The sequence below is a fragment of the Phasianus colchicus genome, chromosome 3 (genome assembly GCF_987193195.1).
Source record: "Phasianus colchicus chromosome 3, bPhaCol1.hap1.1, whole genome shotgun sequence".
Taxonomy (NCBI): Eukaryota; Metazoa; Chordata; class Aves; order Galliformes; family Phasianidae; genus Phasianus; species Phasianus colchicus.
Window position 1 is genome coordinate 91,330,630 of NC_143438.1, and position 8,095 is coordinate 91,338,724.

An 8,095-nucleotide genomic window follows, 5' to 3' on the forward strand; every position below is an offset into this window, starting at 1 on the left:
GTAGAATGAGTGCATGTCTACTTGGTTCTTGCCATGTTTCTCTGCTGATTAGCGTGAAGGCTGCTGAGCAGAGCAGGATTTTTGTGGAATCATAGAATCATTAATGTTGGAAAAGACCTTTAAGATCATCTGGTTCAATTATTGATCCACCCCCACCATGCCCACTAAACCATGTCCCCCAGTGCCATATCTACTCCTATCACCTACAGGGATGGTGAGTCCAATGCATTATCACTCATTCTAAAAAGAAATCTTTCCTAACGTCCCCTGGAACAACTTGAGGCCATTACCTCTCGTCCTATCACTGTTACCTGGGAGAAGAGGCCAAACCCTACCTCCACTGATAAGGTCTCCCCTGAGCCTTCTCCAGACTACGCAGTCCCAGTTCCCTCAGCTGCTTCTCATAAGATTTGTGCCCCAGACCTTTCACAGCTTCACTGCCCTTCCTTGGACACACTCCAGGGTTTCAGTGTCTTTCTTGTAGTGAGTGGCCAAAATTAAGAAGTGCACACAAGATGCAACCTTATCAGTGATTAGTACAATTCAGGATGTTTCATCAAGTGAACTGTCCAGAGCTGGAGACTCCAGCATCCTCTCTTGGAAGGCTTACCTTGGAGCCTGGGCTCTGTTCCCTCACCTAGGCAACTGGACATCAGAGCAAAGTAGTGTGTTGAACTAATATCCAAATCCCACACCTCCAGCACTCACTTTTCTTTGTGTGTTGTCAGCAGCACGTTGTAATGCTGTCTTACAAGAGAGCAGCATGCACAGGCTCTGAGATCAATAGAGAATGAGCAAACCTTGAAAGATGATGCTGCACAGCAATGCTGGGAAGCTCCCAGCCCCATGCCTGAATTCCCTCATTTGTCTCCTGGTTCTGGCATTGGGTTGGCACAGTCTGTGCACATCTCCTGAGCACTACCTAACATGGGAGATCTTAGCACAGGGGACCTCCCCTGGGAGCACAGCAGAGCTCTGATGCTCAGAGGCTTATTGATATACATTCAGCATGCACTGAACGCTGCCCTGACCACCCAGATGCCGGCTTGTGGTGATGGGATGGGATGAGCTCATGCAAAGCCTCTGCAGATAGAAAGCCAGCATGCAGGCACATTTATGGCAACAGTGAATTTGCTCCCCTTCTTCTTTGCCCTTTTCTCACAAGGCTTTGTTCTGCCGTCATTGAAATTGCTGGGCATTTTGCCACTTGCTGAGGTAGGAGCACAGTTTTCCTTTGAAGAGGCGTAGTCTCCATTCATGGCAAGATAAATGGGTGCAGAAGAATGAATCCAGAAAGCACAAGTAGCCCTAATTCCTTCTACTCTTGCTGCCTGTTCATCTGCTTCTCTCAGGGCTTAGTTAAGTAGATATTAGTTTCTACCTCTTGGAATTGGTACCTTTGTGAAGGACATTGCATGGAATGGACTGAAGACATGACTTGTGTCATTGCCATTGTGGACGTCAGCTCCACCACATCTTAGTTAGGCTGTGCTGGGTAGCACTGTAGTTTCCCTGTGATAGCCTGCTTCGATGTCTGTGCTGGTGGGATCTTTCTGCAGCCTGCTCCTGTCATCCCTGAGCTCAATGACCAGTGACCTGTTGCTGTGCCTACTCACCAGGTCACTAGGAGACCATGCTGTTTTCATTCCCCAGCGCAGTCTCAGCTTTTCCACAGATGTGTTTCTCAATATTGCTGATTCTTTTTTTTTCTTTTTTTTTTTTTCTTCTTTTCCACAAATGATCTCAGTAATGAATTGCCAACTCTCAAAACGGATTCAGGCTCTTTGGAAGGTCAGGGCACAGTCCAATCATAAAGTAGTGAGAGAATTGACTGTGGACCTGGTAATATTTTCCATCAAGAACAACTCAGCCTTCTAGACACAGTTCTTGAATGGAGGATACTGTACACAGGCACACCAAGACATGGAGGACATCTTTGTTGTCTTCTCTTTGATTGTATAAAGTGAGTCGTTCAAAATGGACATCAATCAATCCATGCTGAGAAGGTTACAGAGAATCAGAAACGTCTCCAGATCTTTATAATCTGCCAGGACATGAGGTCTGCCTTCTATTCATTCAATTTGGTCATCTTGTGATCCACACGTAGTTCAACTGCCCCTTCTGTGCAGATGTTTGCTGTGTCCATCTGTCATCTCTATGGACAGTGACCATGATTTCCAGTTTTGTCCGTGTTTGAAATCTGAATGCAAATAATTTCCAAATTATCAGCAAGTCTCTTTAGACCTTAATTACTAACTTCCATTATATTGACTGAAGTGTCTGTTCAAGGGCATTTCTCTGGCTAAAACTCATTATGTGAAAAAATTGGAAGTTCTACTGTAAACTCCAAGTTTGATGGAAAATGGATGATTCCATTCAAACGAATAGTTGCCCACACACAATTGTTGCTAGCTCTAAAATATTGCCAAACACTTTCCCCAGACTGGAAGGCACATACAAAAAAAACTGAAAGGAAGACTGAGAATGTAATTCAGTTACACAACACATTTCAGGATTCTAGTCTCCTCTTCTGTTTTCAATTTCTCCCCTATGGCATGAAGGTTTTTTTGATTGTAGAAATTATTGGATATTATTTTTCATCTGGTTGTAGTAAATATTTCTGTTAGTGACAGTTTCATGTCTGGTTAACTTTTTGTAGGATACACAGATTACCCAGCAATGTCTTTGATCTTTGATGAGATTAATGACATTTAGAAGATGAGTTTTGCAATTAAAATTAACCCTCCTGAAAGATTTTTAAGAATTCTCTTAATGTGTCCTCTTTACCCCAGGTTTCTTGCCAGAAACTTCATTGTTGGCATCCTTACTATAAACTCAGCAGGAGGGTAGGCATGGCAGAGGCAGATTCATTTTTTTCCTTTGCACAAATATTTGCATAATTTGAAGTGGGATTTATTATTATTTTTTTTAATCTTTGCCCATCTCTCTAGTGTTGGCACCTCAGATTTAACCAAGTCAGCTCACATTTCGGAGTCAGACAGCTGGGAAAAATGTGGAAGTGAAAGCAATCCGTATTTCATTGGAAAAACCACATTGTTAAATGCCAAGAGGGGCTGACTGAAAGGACTGAGAAAAAGGCAAATGCCAGGAACTGGGTCTGACACAAGCTTATTTATAGTAAGTCTAAGTAGGGTGAAGTCTAGTCCTCTGGGTTCACCTCTCAGGATCAGGCCCTGGGTCTCCTGGGATTCGATTTCTCAGAGAACCATAGGGGTGGCAGATGGGAAAGGCTCGTTAGGTCATCCTGTCCACATGCCCCAGCAGGAGCAGAACAGGACTCTCCCTGCTTCATTCTCAAGTGCCTTGTCTACATTTAAACAACTCCAGCCATAAGACTGTTATTGCAAGAAAATTCCACTGCCTCCATATACATTTGCAAAGACACTTTGTAAAAAGCTCTTGACATTTGTTTGTTAATTTTGTCCGAAACACATCATGAAGGAGAAAAGCAAAAAGATCAGATGTGGCCCTGGGTAGCTCCGTCTAATTGATGGCTGAAAAATGGAGAACAGAACTAGAGCACGTCTCATAATGAAATGGGTTTTGTGTGGGCTTCCTACAGAGCAGAGTAAATATTTTGGATTATCTTACCTCCACATTTCTTTACATCAACATGCCTGGATTTGTTTATATTTAAACCTAAAGTGAATTCCCAGTGTCAGTAATGCTTTATTTTGTTTACCTGAGAACTGCTGATGTTCTTTGAACCTTGAAGGTGAAAGATGAAGCTGAACCAACTGGGCTGAAGATATTTTAAATCTGTGTCTTTATCTCCTGTTTCCAGGCTATCTCTGACATGAGATACTTTTATTAGATATGAGGATATATAATGTGCACTTGACCTTTGCTTGGGTAGGAAGGTTGCACAGTTGCCCATGTAAAATCAAGGATATGCATATGAAAGACCAACTGTTGCAATTGGAATTATTCAGATTATTGTCCTGTCTTTTCTAAAATATAAGGGCCATGGGAAAGTGCTACTTCAGCAAACATGACATTCTTTGAAATAAATGTGGGCTTAAAGCAGTTTAACTGAATACAAGTTAAACTTCAGTGAAACCTGGCCAGGATTACAGGCCAGGAACTCTTGAACCTGCCATTTTTCAAGCCCTGGGTGAGTTCACACAGTGATTAACCCCATGAGCAAGGGAACTTGGGTGCTGCCTGCGGCAGTGTAATGCAGCTGGTATCAGTGTCTGTTGTATTGCTGCTGGTGGAGCTGATAAAATGCCAGTTCCATTGGCTGTGCACCATGTTTGGAAATATTCCACTTTCCAGGAAACTAAAAAATACGCATATATTGCTATGAATCCAATTTGGACAGGAAAATCTTTTCCTGTCAACTTGGAAGCCATGCTTTCCTGCCAATTAGAATCACACTTGTGTCATTCTGCCTTTGATGCTCTCAGTGTAATTCATGTGAAAGAAAAAAAATATGCAACTTTACTATCTTTGATTAGTGTGAAATATAAACAGAAGACTTATACACGGAGCTGAACTGCTGCATCATCTGCATCATTCGTGTGTTCATGAACTGCTACAGAACCTTCCACGCTTGTGACAAATGCTGAACAGTTATTTCTAAGCATTGTTTTCAAGAAAAAAATTGTAGTACCTAAATTAAGTCTTTCCTTCTCTGCAAGGAAGTGAATTCTGTGCCAAAAAAGCCTTAACTTACCATAGCCCGTGTTATCTAGCCAATATTCACAGGTTTAAAAGAGAACCTTCCATATTCATAGGATTTTTTTTTTTTTCAGTCTCAGCTACAATATGCATGAGATGATTTGTTTAGATACGATCAAGAGAAGGAGCTTAAATTATGGGCCCAGATTTAATGCTTAACTGTCGGGTGCCTGCAGTGAAATGAAATGGATTTTGCTCATGGTGTTGCTGAAGCAGTGATACCCAAGTCATTTTATACAGAGTTCTCTTCCTTTTTATCAGAAAATGGCAATCTACTGAAAGAGAAACCAAGAGAGCAGCTTTGTGCAAGGAAGACAAGCAGGAAGATGGGGAGAGAGGCCAGCAGAGAGCAGTTCTGCAGGTGGGAACTGCTGTGAAGGATAAGTTATGGTGGCTTTTTTGTAAGTAAACAAGAACATTAGCAAGGTTCTTGGCTGTAAAACTGACTTCTTGTCCCATAAGGAACAGTCCTACAAGGCTGTACAATATGAGTAATGTTCAGTCCGGAAGGGGACCAGCTGCAATAACAACTCATTGACATTGGCCACCTATAACAGCACATTCACCAGTGACAGTGAATTTCTTGCTACCTTGAGCTTAAGGGTAATGATCTAGGTGCATCAGTACTAATAAACTCTCCTTATGTCCAAAATGAGGTGTCTGCATGCAAGTTGCCTGGTGGGAAAAGCGTGGTAATAACTCCTGATTTTTATGCTGGGAAGTCATTTAGGAGGGTTTTAGCTGTCCCGGGCCAAAGTCATGTCAAGAGCTGTGCCAACAGTTTACCTGTATGAGAGATGATGTTCCAGTGTGATTCCAGAAGTAGTGATCTGCACAGCCAAGGGTGCTGGCGTAGAGGCAATGACTGATGGGCTCAGGATAAGAGCAGGATCATAGAATCATCGAATCATTAAGGTTGAAAGAAACCTTTAAAATCATCTAGTCCACCTGTTGACCCACCATCACCATGCCCACTAAACTATGTCCCTAAGTGCCACATCTACCTGTTTCTTGAAAATCTCCAGAAACAATGACTCCATCACTGCCCTGGGCATCCTCACCACTCTTTCTGAGAAGAAATATTTCCTAATATCCAACCAGAACCTACCCTGGCACAACTTGAGGCCATTACCTTGATTATCTTAATCCATTACCTTGATTATCTCAGTCAGATCTTCTTGGCTGATCTCCTGTGAGTCTCATGAACATCTGTAAACAAGAGTGCCTTTCTAGATATTCAGTGACGGATGGAAACCAGCATTATTTGCATTAAGTGTGGAATTAGGGATTATTTGGATGGGGAATTAAAACAGCATCTGCTTGCTCCCATTTCAGATTGGGATGGACTTCGTGATGAACACCAGTTGCTCTCTGCCTAAGATAGGACCTTAAATAAGAGTGGATCAGCATTTCATTTAAATAGTAAGTTACAACACACCAGTCTCTTCACCCCGTGTATTATTATTATTAGCCGCTCCTCCTGACAGGTAGCCTTGTTATTTAATATCATTTTCTCCTTGTTCTCTGTAGGTTCCCATAAGCATGGAGGCCATCTCACAAAACCCAGCCCTTCTTGTTATTTTTATCCAGGAGCAGCTAACGGTAAAAGTGACAACAGAATGGATGGGGGAAGTGGGCTAGAGCGTGAAAAATCCGGTCGTAAAAAGTCAGAGTGTTTGCAATAAAATATCTATACATAAAGGGAGAAGAGGGAGGGGGAAGCAGTTCTGGACACAAAGCAGAGCAATGAGCTGTGAAAAGTGACGTCTGGTCCAGATGGAGAAAGTGTAAATCCAGCTGTCAGTGCAATAATATCCCTCAGCACCGTGTATGCATTTCCTTCAGGGGAGCTGATGCCCATGCTGGTGGCTGATGTGGGACAGGAGTTGATTCCTGGTAGTTGCTGAAGTGCAGAAGGGTGAAGAGATATGTGCTTGGAGCCTCCCAGCTTTGTCAGCAGATCTGGAATCTGTCTGCAAGGGAGGGCTTTCCCTCTTTGGTGTTGCAGAAAAGGGGGTGCTACAGGGGTTTGTGTTTGGGAAGATGGTCTGGGTTGCAGCAGGACCCAAGAGATGGAATCATAGAATCATTAAGATTGGAAAAGACCATGAGGATCATCTAGTCTAATTGTCAACCCATCACCACCATGCCTACTAAACCATCCCCATCTACCAAGGGGAGGTGATTGCACCACTTTCCTGGGCAACCTCAGGGTTGGCAAAAGCATGTCATGAAGAGAATGTTAAGGCAGAGAAATGAATTAAGTCCCAGGGAACCTGAGTAATCCCCACTGGCTTAACCCAGTGCAGTCCACTTCTACGGATTGATGAGGACTCGGGAGCACGCATTGGAAATTACATTCTGTCAGAGGAATCAGAATGGGAGTGAAAGCCTCTATGATCACAAAACAGTGGTCTTCAGAGTTTTCACTGGGAACAAGGGGTGGTGATCCCTGGCCTGTACTACTCAGAGATGCATCTGTCTCAGGGGGGAGTAAGGAGGGAAGAGTAATAAACAGCAGCAAGACCATGGGATGTCTCCAGCTGCTAAAAGCCTGTAGAATCTGAATCAAAGGAGGAAATTTTTCTTTTGGCAGTCCCTTCTGAACTACAGGATGTTTAGCTCCCAAATATGTCTCTGTTACTTGTGCTCATGGAATAGTCTCATCTTGCTGCATAAGTATCCAGGTGTGTAGGATGAGTAGTTTTTATAATGTGTGTGCCATTGATATCTGTGTTTGGGCTCTGTAGGCTGGTGTGTGTGGCCAGGTGGGGTGAGATTCATAGAATCATAGAATATCCCAAGTTGGAAGGGACCTATACGGATCGAGTCCAACTCCTGAGTTCACTAGTCTGGAGAGAAGAAAAGCTGAAATTCAAAAGAGGGTAGACTATGGGCTTGTGGTAGACATTTACTACTATATTTCATGTAGCTGTGATGCTTTATAGCATCCTCTAGCAGCATTATCCTGCAATGCCAATGGGGTCTCTTTGGCTCATGTACCCAAGCAATGCACAACGATCTCTGTGCAGATGAGATACCTAGAAAACCTTCCTGGATATCAAGATGTAGGCCAAAATAAGTATGATGAGTGCTGTGTGTGCAACAGTCTTGGTCCCAGATGTGGTCAATACCACAAGTCTCTTGCTATGCCCTCTCCAGCTTTATGAGAGCATCCAGCATGTTTCACAGCTTACAGTATCAGATGCTGGCAAAAAACTGTAGAAAGACAAAGGACATTAGATAAGGAAAGAAGATCTGCCCAGAACGAGGAATTGTAACCTGCCACACCAGGATAGTTCTGGGGCTCCCTACAATGAGAGACTGCGTGAATGAGCCACACCATGCACACTTGCTTGATGGCTTTTGGCAGCACAAAAAAATGCATAAC

At 43.1% G+C, this 8,095-nt stretch overlaps 1 long non-coding RNA gene across 1 annotated transcript; it reads left to right on the plus strand.

The window, feature by feature from the left end:
* The first annotated feature begins 4,775 nt into the window (after positions 1-4,775).
* Positions 4,776-6,751, plus strand: LOC149918742 (uncharacterized). The gene is made up of 3 exons (XR_016465384.1): positions 4,776-5,065; positions 6,040-6,126; positions 6,235-6,751. It is a non-coding gene; the product is annotated as an uncharacterized LOC149918742 (long non-coding RNA).
* The last annotated feature ends 1,344 nt before the right edge of the window (positions 6,752-8,095 follow it).